This window comes from Syngnathus typhle, linkage group LG5 (genome assembly GCF_033458585.1).
Source record: "Syngnathus typhle isolate RoL2023-S1 ecotype Sweden linkage group LG5, RoL_Styp_1.0, whole genome shotgun sequence".
NCBI lineage: Eukaryota > Metazoa > Chordata > Actinopteri > Syngnathiformes > Syngnathidae > Syngnathus > Syngnathus typhle.
This window is the reverse complement of record NC_083742.1, coordinates 13,637,163-13,649,916: the sequence shown is the minus strand read 5'-3', so window position 1 is coordinate 13,649,916 and position 12,754 is coordinate 13,637,163.

Sequence of the window (12,754 nt, the reverse complement as noted above, 5' to 3'; positions counted from 1 at the left end):
AGGGAGAGCTTCCGTAAGATTGCGCTGCCCTTCCCCAATCTGCAGAGTGTCTATCAAAGGTCACGCACTTGTCTATCCTTTTTTGCTACCCGCTGCACATGAGAACGGAACAGTGTTTGACTGTGGAGTTTTAGTTTGTCCCTTCTTTGTCGCCGGAATTGTCACCAAAGAGGCACATCGCCAGCCGTAACCACAGTGTGGTCAACGATGATTAACTGAATGTGCCCTTTAGCCCACTAAACCGCAGGGCGCGGGACAACAAGGGCTCCCGAGTGTTGTCATTCCAGCTACACGCGGCCTTTTAATGGGCACACGTGTAACTCTGTAAACAAGATGACGGGAGGAGGAGACAGCGGCTTCTCTTTTTGCCTCACTTCCTCCCCACCAAGAGTAAACAGATAACGAAGGCAACAATCAGTTCATGGCAGCAAACATATTAGTTGTGTTTTTTTGTTACAGATTTTACAAATCAATTAAGGCAATGATTCTAGACCATTTTGGGTTTAATAGTGATTATTTTCTTATGTTCTGTTTTGACTTGGCAGCATGGTAGCCTGGTCAAAGTTCTGTGTTTGAATCTCATTTTGTACGTGATCCGGGCGGTTCTCAGCAAACTTGAGAGAGTATTTTTTTCTACCTTCAGGATCTGTCTGAATAAGAGTTTGATTCCTTGTTTGTCTGTACAGTATGTGACCCCAATCAGGCCGTTTGCTAAAGAAAATGAATGCCATGCAAAATATGAACATTTTGTTTGTCTTATTATTATGTACTGTGAATGCTGTCAGCCAAATGAAAAGAATCAGCAGGCATATTGTCCTTTTAAAAAAAATAAATAACACCCACGGTTTGAATGTAACTTGACAGAATGTACATAATTAAACAATACTGGGGTGGATTGTGACGGAGGTCCATGCGTTGGTGCATAACGCCAAGAACATAGCACCTTTGCCGCTCGCTCGCCGCTCGTCACTCACCCCTCCGATGAGTCATCAGAAGCGGCGCTCTCAAAGGATTATGTCAAAAACAATGACAGCCATGGAGCTTAGCTTTATGACTTCGATTTAACGCTTAGTGAAAGTACCAAAAAGAAACGCCTGGGCAAGCCTTAATTGATGACTCACTCCTGCATACCGACAGTTCCTTTTTTTTTTTTTAAATTAGAATATCGCAACTTGTTGAATTTGTGAATTAGTGGCTGCAAATGTGTGTGTTCACTGCATAGTACCTAGTCTTGCTAATAGAAAAGCATCAAGAACAAGTGAGAGGTGTTTCCTCATAACTTATTTTTAGTTTAATCACTGGTTTAATTTTTTTTTAATGTTATGACAGCAATCAAAGTGCAGCTAAAATTACATACATTATGATTAGCTTTTGTTTGGGGCATTTGTTTTTTTTTCTCATCATTGTTATTTGGCAGTGAGTGGGAACCAAGGTCTTAAATTCCTCCCCTTCCTCCTCTCAGCTCTTTTCTACAACTCCCAGCACCACCATCTTTTTATGTTCCAAACAAGCGTGGAAGAAAAGCCTAAAGGTGACCTCATCCATTGTTTTTCCCAGGCTGCACCGGTGCCATTATACGCTGAAACACCATGGCTGACATTGAGCTTGTAAACACAAAAGCAAACAAAGCATGAGAAAAAAAAAGTGACAGTTTGTTTTGGAGCAGTGACGCGATTTCACAAATTAATCACGAGAACTCAGGTTGTGGTTTTTGAGTCAAGTTGAGTTTAAATACATATTTAGATGTTTTGATATGTGTTTGGCATTGCTGGAATAGTACGTATGTTACATCCTTTTTTTGGAATCACACAATCTTGATTTATATGGACATGAGTATGATCACTAAACATTAACATCAGTGACCCACATGTCTATTGACAGTGGGAAAAAAAAATAAAGCCACGCAATTCCGTACAACCTTCACCTTCAAACAGGTTGATTTGCATTCTGTTGTTTTGGAAATGTCACACCATCACGCCTTGACGTAATCCAGATGCCACGCAAGTTTGACACACTTGAATCACCTGACCCTCATTACTGAAGCTTACAATGGCATCCTCTTTTGAGTAGAACATTCTCACGGGGCATTTTCCTACTTGTTGCTGTTTCCTGTTCAAAATACAAATGACTGCTATTTGTACTTTCCACTTGGTATTACCCCTCTTGTTGTATCTAAATATGTAAATGACACAAAGTACTTGTAAAGTACAGCAGTACCTTTTGACTGTTGGTCAGAAATGATTGACTGATGACATCATGGCATGTGCAATGCCCATAAACTATCTGTGCACATCTGCCTCCTGGTGGCTCCTCATTGGTTGTTTGGTCACAAACTCATCTTTGAAGCTCATGAGGAAAATTTCATGTTTTGTGCAATAGAAGTCAACCAGTTTTATACTTTGTCATAATCGATTTAAGAATGAACAATGCAGTGCGATGCTAATGGTTTTAGTGAGCAAACCACATGCGATAACTATAATAACTCAAAATCTTGCAAATGAGGGCGCAAATTGAAGTAAACCTGTATTAATTAATGAGAGAAGACATTTTTTATTCTTACAAGAATAAAACTACAAGATAAACAAGGGAATGCACAAGAATAAAACTACAAGATAAACAAGGGAATGCCAGCAATTCCACCCAAACTTAAATGCAGCAGTCTCAGACCTACCATAATTTGCTTTTCAAAAATCCCTTTCTAACATGACAGTCCTTACCCTAACACAGGCATCCCTTTTTATTATTTGGGTCATGCTTGTCCTCATTAGTGTTGCGGGTGCGTTGGAACCTATCCCAACTGACTTCCTGAAGAACAGTAAAATCCACCCTGGATTGGTTGCCAGGCAATCGCAGACTGAATGGGACAATAACATGAATTAATTTAGGACTATGGTGCCACGGCATGTTTTAACAACCCCATGGCTATCGTACAATTATGCCTTCTAGAAGAGTTTTAGTTATGTTTCATCTTATTTAATGGACTCTTCCATTATTCTTAGCACCATATTGTCTTAAGTATCCATTGCAGCCACGTCGTCCTGGAACGAGGATTCCCCTAACTGCGCCCCCTTCTCAAGGTTTCTCATTTTCCTCATTAAGTGACTAACAAGAATTCTAGCGGAACTCCGGTTTACTTCTACATTTTAGAAACATTAAGGTTAATCGAAAACTTTTCCAAGTGTGATAGCAATGTGAATGCTTGATTGTTTATATGGACTGGCTATTGCCCAAATACTTCTGAGCCCTAGATGAGTCTCTCATCCAAAGTCAGCTGGTGTAGGCTCCAACTCACCCGTGACCCAAATGAAAATAAGTAATATAGAAAATGGATGGATGTTCTTCATAAATGAAAGACTGGCAAGGTTATGCTCATAGCTCAGGTTGAAAACAGTAGTCAAAGTGGAGCAGTAAGCAATACACAGCAGTATGAGCAAACAGCTAAATAAGCTTTAGCACTTGCGACCCTGATTTCCTCTCTGACTTTTCAAAGACTCCGCCTGTAAATGTCTATTTCCCCTGCAGCAGGAGGCTTCCAAACACATCTATGTGGGAGAGTCCGAACTAGTGGGGGGGAGTGTTTGTGTGTGCGTGTGCATGTGCCTAGAGCATTTATGGGATCCCGATGAGATGATTCACCATGTCGAAGTTGCAACCCTCTGCTTCTTCTGCATGACTCGACCGCATCTTCTTCGCACACTGCCACCACCTCCTCCTCTTCCTCTTGCTCCCATGGCCCAGTGAGCTCGCTGTATTCGCCTTCTACGTGACTCACAAGCAAAAGCACTGAACTGGCCCTCTGAGGGTGGATAGTGCTCCCTTCTGCATCATAAACTGGGGCTGCTCTTTTAGCATTGTTGCCACATGCCCATTTCCGGTTTAGTATTTATATCCGACCTATTGATGAGTTTGAAGTTTGCTTGTTTCCGATATTGCTGTTTGCTCATGACTAACTCTGAAGACCTGGAGGCACTGTTTACATGAGAGCCCGACCTGAGTCATCATACATAATATGTGATTTTGTGGGTATTTTTCCATTTTACATTACAATAACCTTTTCCCACACCAGTGTTCCCTTTTTGCAACGGACTTTATGTACTTAAAAAAGTATATAAATTTGAATTATCAATTTTTATTCACAAATAACTATGTCTGAGTTATTGGTTATGCATGCCAATCTAGCATGTGTTGCATAAATTTAAACCCACCGGAGAATTACATATACCTGGAAACAATGCTGAGAAGTTTCAGAGGTATTCTAATGAAGGATTCAGGTGCACAAAGACACGCTGCGCATACTTCAACATATAGACGCGCACGCCTTAACCTTCTGTACCACACACCCAAAAACTTCCACTGCACACCCAATCCGGACTAAACCGGGTGCTAAACCGGACCGGGGCCCCGAGTTGACTAAAGTGAGGAAAGGGTGGAACCTCCAGGGAGGAGGAGGAGGTGTGATGGCATCCTTCCTTGGAGGAAGCATATGGAGAGGAAGCCTCACTCCTCCAGAGGCCTGAAGCAACACATTCACAGAGGAAGTCCAATTAATGACATGGAATGTAAGCCATGTCTTTGCACTTGGATTCCCAAAGACGCTTGTGAGTGTCTTTTATTGCGGGAATGTGTTTGAACAACACACAATTCCTAATGGGTGTGTTCCTTCTGGCTATGAAAGAAAGGGGATTTGCTGTATTAATCACTGCTATTCATTTATGTAGTGCAATCGTCTTGTCAGCAAAGCATTTATGGAATGTTATCGCTTCATTGTGGTGAGAGTGTTGAGTGACAAAACTATGTTTTATCGTACCTTTTTTGCCATCATATAATGCAGGGCCTTAATTATACAGGGTGTTTTTCATTTGGATTTACCTTTTTGTAGGTGACTTTTTTCTCTTTAGCTTACAAAATATTCAGCATAATATTAAATCCACAAAAGCACTTTTTCCTAATGTTTCGGCTTTATTCATGTGATCTTTAGAAAGTAAAGAAAGAAAAAAAAGGTTTTAATGTTACGAAACTAAAGTAGGTTCTTTTTCGGAATGAAAACACATTGATGGATTACGAGTATCGAAAACAAAAGACAAGAATAATAGTTTGTTCAACGAATGTTCAAGTTACTGTAAAAGGGTAACAAAAAAAAACTGCAAAATCTCAGCATTATTTATTACTCGTGACATTTTTAAATTTTGCTACAAATTTTAGTTTTCGGGAGCCACATAAAACGGCGGGCCAGATTTTGCCTTCGGGCCTTAAGTTTGACATATGTTCTGTCAGATAATCAAGTTTTATGTTCATATTTACAGTGTTACTTCAAATCGATGGTATTAAAATTGTGAGGCAAACGTGCAAATCACCATCCACTGTGCTGCCCAGAGGTGGTATATACTGGCAAAATCATAAAAAGTCTTGCCAATGTCAAAAAAAATATTCCCCCTTCTCAAATATACCGCCTTCTTCATTGTCACTCCTCCCGCACGTGTTTGAGCAGGTAAAAAAAATGTAGCGTTAATCCTTTTTGTTGCAACATCCTTACAGGAATGCCTTTGTACGTCTGCGCCTCTTACTGTATGTTGCAAAGGAAAGTGGACGTGTTCTTGGCTTTGTCCCATTGGGACTAGGGGTCATCGTCACATCAGAGAGGTTCATCCTGAACTCGAGTGTAACGGAAGCGCGAAGAAAGAGGATGTGTTTGTGTGTGCGTGCGCCTGCAAAAACTCTTTAGTTCGCAGTGCTGGGAAAAAAAAAAGGTGAACTTCCTGTACGGTGCATGAAACAAAATGGCGTAGGATGGAGGGCCCTGGAACAATGCTGTGAAAATCAGGCCCACCCAGGTTGGGGAGCAAGGGCCTTGTGAATCACAGAGGCAGCGAGAGCACAGCCCACATGGTGGAACACCTCTGACACTCTTTTGGAGCGTATTGTCTGCTTAGATCATTATTGTGCTACCTGGAGACAATGTAAAGCAATTCCACTTGGGTGTCTTTTGAATTGAGAAGTTTCAGGTAGTTTAAACTTTACAAGTGGATTTTTCTTTTATTTATATTATTTAACCCGCCCATGCTTCAACGCAAAGAGCATGGAAGGTGTCAAACTAATTTTTCTTGCTGGCCACATCGGAGTTATGGTTTCCCTCGTGGGGCCATTAAGGACATAAATAGAAATGAATAGGTGGATATTATCACATACACGCAACAGAAAAGTTCAACAATTTTCTAATTTATTTCAAAATTAGGATTATAACAAAAGGTGTTGCAACATCTCACTGTTATTAAAAGGAAAGACAATTTAGAGTTTTGGTATTTTAACAAGAAACATTGAATTGACACACATGATTTTGCTTTGCTTTTGCGGGCCACATAAAATTATGTTACGGGCCGGACCTGGCCCCTGGGCCTTGTGTTTGACATCTGTGCTCTAGATTGTCCATGTGTGTGAGAATAGTTGTTTGTTTTTTTGGCCCTTCCCCAAATTTCTGAGTACAAGTGGAATTTAAAAAAAAATATATAGATTTCATTTGACAGTGATAATGCTCTGTTCAAAAGCATGACAGGAAGCATGAGCATGAGCATAAATCGGAACATGACATTTAGAATCTAATCTTGCAGAATGATGGCGTGTAAAGAACAGTAAGGATAAAAGCAAAAGTAATTGCATAGACTTAAATATTACAGAACCTTACCTTCAGACTATAAAGCCATTGGGTGACATTTTGCTGGCGCTTAATGGTTGTATATATTTATAAAGTGGTGGGAAGAGCAAGAAACAGGAAATTTACAGCTCTGTCTTTGTTTTCAGGATGTCACGCAGGCTCTATTTTTAGTCGCATGGAAATACAATCTGTGTCACATCCTTTGAAGATAAGCGACTGTCGTTGTCACTTACCGCCACTGCAAATATTCTGCTTTAATGGTACTTCCATTAGCTTTGTTCCAAGTGAATGCGCATGTATGACTTTTTGGGGTCATCAATGAACCAAACGTGCATGTTTTTTGAATGTAGAAGAAAGTCAGAGCGAGTTGGCAATATCTTGAATTTGAACCCAGAACCGCGTTGCAGATGTAAAAGTCCTGCATTAGTGAAATAATTCTAACCGTCCCCTGAAATCCTAACTTATCGTAAAACCTGACTGGTGCAAATTACGACAGTTTAAGACACCCCAATTATTGTTTTAAATTGTTGTTCGGCTTATTTGTAAAAGTTTCAAACTTTTTGAGGGGGGTTGGCTTATACTGAGGTGTTGAATAGAGCAAATTAAATAAAAACATTTAATTGTAATTGATTATTTATTACATTGAACAAAAACAGCATAGTTTAATTGGAACACAATGTAGTTAAAAATGTTCCCTTTCTTTTATTTTTACAGCGGTGGGTTGAGAGATGAGAGGAATTTTGAATAACAGACATACAGTATGAAGGCCGGCGGCTTTCAAAGCAAAGTTATTACATAATTTGGCACTCCAGCAGAGATTTCCATACACCCACCTACGTTCAACTGATAAAAAAAAAAAAAGACTGCAAAACGGAGCTGTGATAAAAAGGATTAGAACGAGAGGTCATACACTTTAAACACGTGACCGTCAAGAGAGACATTTCAGTCTGCTTTAGTTTTATACTTAAAGGTGAGAACAGTTTTTGGTTCACTGCAGCTGTGACTGACACACTCGCTCAATCTTGCTTTAGAAACAAAGCCATGCCCCAGTCTTTATCTGTACGCTTTTCAGGATGAAAGTGGAAAAAGAACAAATCGTTTTGTGGGCGAACCAGTGAAACGGCAAAAAAGTCAGCTTCATGTTGCTGAGTCACATGGGGATAACTTTTTGTAGGTGTGAAGAAGAGCTTGATTGCTTCTCATCTGCGGACAAATGCTCACCAGGCATTTCACTTCATTTTTTTTGCAAGCAATAATGTGTGGGCTGCACTGTGAAGCTGTGATTCTAAGGTTCTCGGTTCAAATCTCGATTTTGCATCTCCCGACTTGTACGTGTGTGGGTTTTCCTCGCAAATCATACAGTACGTGTTCATTGAATATGTTGAATCATTACAGTATGAAAGTTCTTACAACATATTTTTTTCTGCAAACTGCCTGACAAAATGCTTTTGTAGGCTTCAGAACTGGTTCTGCTGTAGCCATTATCACTAAACATCCTCATCATACAAAAAGACAAGAGTTGAACTTGTCGTTTCAATACTTTTGGAGGTGGGTCAATGAATTTAAAAAAAGATCTATTTATTCCATTAAATATTTGGTTAATTCTGTCTAATTAATTAATTATGTATGAAACTGATATATAAAATTAGATTAAAAAATTACAAACAGTATTTATGCTGTAATTATTTTTATTGTATTTAACTTTTTATTCATTTATTTGATTAAAAAATAGGTTAATGAGTTTATTGGCTGCAATAAAAATAAAAATATTTTGGAAGTTAACATTCCAACATATTTTATTTTACAATCAGTTAATCAATTCTGGTAACTAAATGAAGGGTGTTTTTTTTCTCACCTCATCTACGAATTGCCTGACCCCTCTTTCGGTATTTACAATTAAATGTGGCCCTTGAAAAATAAATTTCCCCCTCAATTCAATTCAATACTTCCAATTATCAACCACAGTGTACAGACATTGACCAGCATTAAGAAATGACAAATCTAAAACCATGATCAACATGTAACAGTCTCTTTTAAGTTTGTGTCTGACTGCATTATGGAGAAAAGCACATCAGTGCTTTTCTTCCATTAGTCTGCAGCAGACTTGCATTAGCCCTGTTGTTGGACATTGGAACTAATGCATATTGAAGCCCTGTCTGCTTCATTAGTTGGTCCTCTCCTTTGAAAAATAGTCCTTCTTCTACTTCATTAACCCAAGCATGTTCCTTACAAACAAAAGGCAGCATTAGCTAGGCATACTTAACTCGTGTATGTATTATGTTTAACCTGCTTCGTAAAAGGAGTCCAATGATGACTCCAGGTGTCATTGAGGTTATCTGCTTGACAAGAGTAGACAAATAATGCATACAGGCCAACCTGGACTCAGTGTTCCATAACTTCCCTGAAGTTCTGTTGGCAATGGGAGTTAAAATTCCTTCAGACAGGGGGACTCTTGCTAGATGTTGTCAATAGACCCTCACAATACGTTTGATTCTCGACATAATGATCCTCCTGATCCTCTCTGCAGTTGCATATGCAATATGGACTCAAATGTTTTAATCCCACCATAAATCACGTTTTCAGTTTTAACTATAAAGCGTTTCGCTTTTGTCGCATGGCACACGAACGGGATGAATTGACACGTTTGCCTTGACACATAAAAAAAATCAATAAAAAGTGAGACTCTGGCAGGTTTTTCTTGACTTTAAACATTTTCTGTTCTCCGTTTGTGGTGGATTCTGACGTTGCCATGGAGACAGAGTCACCCATGTGGCTCGTCATAAGGAGCCTCTTGTCCATGACAACATAGCTGTTTGCTCCATCCCTCAGTGTGTCCATTTGGTATCATCACAGAGGCCTCCCGGAAGTAACGCCTTTACCTTTGTAGCTTCACTTTTCAAGTTCAGTAAATCTTCTAAGAATCTCAGTGGGGTCATTGGACCAAATATGGGCATTTCCACCACTACTTCTGCTACCGCTGCTGAGTTAGTCAGAGAAATCTCGCATGACGCAAGTGCTGGATGTGTATGGTATACAAACGCCTACGATTAGAAGTGTGCGAGAGAGAGGAAATTACAGCGCCCACTCACACTCCTTGACTCCACCTTCAAGTCACTGCTTGATTGTGTTTCAGGGAGGGAAAAAAGTTTCTTTAAAAAGAAAATGTTGTTTTTCATTACGTATATAGCTGTACCTCAGAACATTTGACAAAAAAGATGTTTTTAGATGACTGTTTCACTTTAAGTGCTGATTCATATCATGCATCCAACACTGTAAGCTCTACAAATAATGGTGAATATGTCACTTTCAAGGTCAGGACCAAATAGATGCATAGAACAGTATATATATATATATATGGATATAATATATCCATATATATATATTTTTTTTTAATGAATCCCACATGCAAAGGGAGCTAATCTAAGATGAAGACAGTGTCTCCCTGAAACTTTGATTTGTCTTGTATTGCCTTGAAATTCAAGATTTGGGTGTACTCAAAGTACTATTGTGACATCTCGAATAAGTTTGTCATTTTAAAGCACACACACGCGCACACACACCCACTAGGGCTGCACAATATATTGGAAAAATATTGCCGTGGAATATTCGTACTGCAAAGACATGCAAAAGAAAAAAAATATTCTGACTTTGACCAATCAGATGCAACCTTAAATTAGCATTGGCATCCAATAGGGGTACCTGGGGTACTGACTCTTCAAACAAACATGCAATTTATTTCATTATAGTACATTAGCTCCCCAATAAAAGGGGCTAGCAAAATGAGTAGAATAGAATCCAACCTCCAATTGCATGAATCACTACTTACACCTGGAGTAGCCAAACGCCCCCAGCCACTATTCGTGGAAATGCAGTATTGACTCATATTTTGATGTCTTTTAATAGCAAATGATAAAGAAAAGAGCAACAGACTCCTCAGTGTAAACATTTATGGCATCTGTAGTTGCTCCACAGCTGCCCATTGTTTTATGACACCATAAACTTATCATTTTTACCCTTGAGGCTGCTGCAACGTGTTTACATTAGGATTTGTATCATAAACTTTAAAATGGCTTCATCCAAACAAAGCCTTGCTCTGCTGCTGACCCTCTCAAGAAGCCCAGAAGTCAATAGGGTATTTTTCAACACGGCCTTTTACATGATTCACCATGTTGAATATGAGCAAACAAAGAGAGGGGTGTCTCAGTCATGTTGCAGCTGGTCTGGAGGGACGGACGGAGAGGGAGGGCGTTTGCAGCACTGGAGACAGGCAGGGGTGGTGGGGTGGGGTGTTCATCTGTGTCATGAAGCACTTTGAAAGCTGTTGCACAGCGCCACCAGGTGGTGAGACACCGCAACAGTTTTGAACAATCAATATGTGGGTGGGTCTCAAGAATTGGAGTACATTCTGTACCCAACCATTTGATTTTAAATAATCCATATACAAAATACAAAAACATGCATTTTGAGTCCGTCCCAATCTGGCGGGCAAGGCAAGGCAAGATAGATAAGAACCCATGTCTGTCTTCTTATTGGGAACAACCTGAAAATTCAAATTCACAAATTACAATCGCCTCTAGGATCATCCACTCACGTTTCTCTTAAAGCTATTAACTTTGTCTGCAGGAACTGACAACACCTTCAGGACAACTGCAAACATTTACAATGGTCAGTGGAATGCTTCATAGAAGGCCCAAACTATTGCAATGTCAAAATATATGTATATATTACCATATATAAAAGTCATTCCTAATTCTTCTTTAAAATGCAAAATAGCTTTGGCTATGCCCTAAAATGACTTTTTTCTTGTTCATCCCTCTCGATAAACAACTTTCATACCTAATTTAACACGAGTTTTGAATGTTTTATATACGTATCCACTGCACAAGTATGTGGCCTGGGTCCAGTCCAGGGTGTACCTCACCTCTTGCCCGAAGTGAGTTGATGAATGTGACAGCCTCACTCTGAATGTTGTGTAAGTCTGTTTCCATATCATCCACTATCAAATTGAGCAAGGAAGTGCTTTGGCAGGAGTCACAGATGTAGTGTACCTCACCTTCCTTTGGCTGGCGATGAGTCTTCAACTATCGGCTTCAGCTCTCACGTGACTCCCGTGACTCAAATGAACACGCACTACAGAAAATTAATGAGTGAATGGAAATCTAATGTTAGCTGTAATGATTGGGGTAATTTGGATGCGTTTGCTGCCAGCCCTCGCAGCATGACACGAGTGGGACGTTGGCTGGATCACACAAGACTGACGGTGCATTTGAACCAGCATTAATGACCTGCGTATGGTTTGGCAAGAGCGTCACAAAGAATTGTCACCCGCCTCTGTCGAACGGATGTCACGCCAACTAGGGTGTTGTTTTTGGCACAAAGATGGCACCCTTCTGGATTTTTTTAAGCAAAGCAGATTTTCAAAGCAGAGTAGTGTAGTATGGTTTGGAGTTTAACCAATCAAGTTCAAAATGTCCTCATTTGTGATATTACCGAATCCCACCAAATTTTGGATGTGTTTTGCTTTAGATCTTTTCTTCTCAGTGGAGCAGACCGATGGAAGAGTGGCGTTTCTGCTTAACAGTCGAGAGTTGAGACATTTTAAGATTGTGCCTAGGCTGAGAATGAAGCAATTTTAGAAAAAAAAGTCGTAACTTTTTAGATTTAAGCTGTGTTGTAATGTTCTATTAATGCAGCATAATGACCCTAATGCACACAGGTACAACCACACAATAGTTGCATAAAATGAAAAGGTTCAAATACTAAGAAGAAAATTTATTGTAAAATCAAATAAATCAACAGATTAATTTAAGGTTAGAGAAATAGATGCTTTTCTTCGACTTCACCTCCTTCAACATAAAATTTGCATATCACTTTAATTTAAAAAAAATCCAACATTTTTTGCAATAACACAAATTTATCTGCATAACATTCTAAAAAATTACACTTTTTCTTGAGAATATACATTATTCTCAAAAAATTGACTTTTTATTTTCCCCCCACTATAGATGAAATGACTCCTCTACCTTACTGTTACCTTCATAGTAGGGGTGTAACAATTCATCGATACACATCGATTAATCGATATAATGCTCTACGATTTATTGG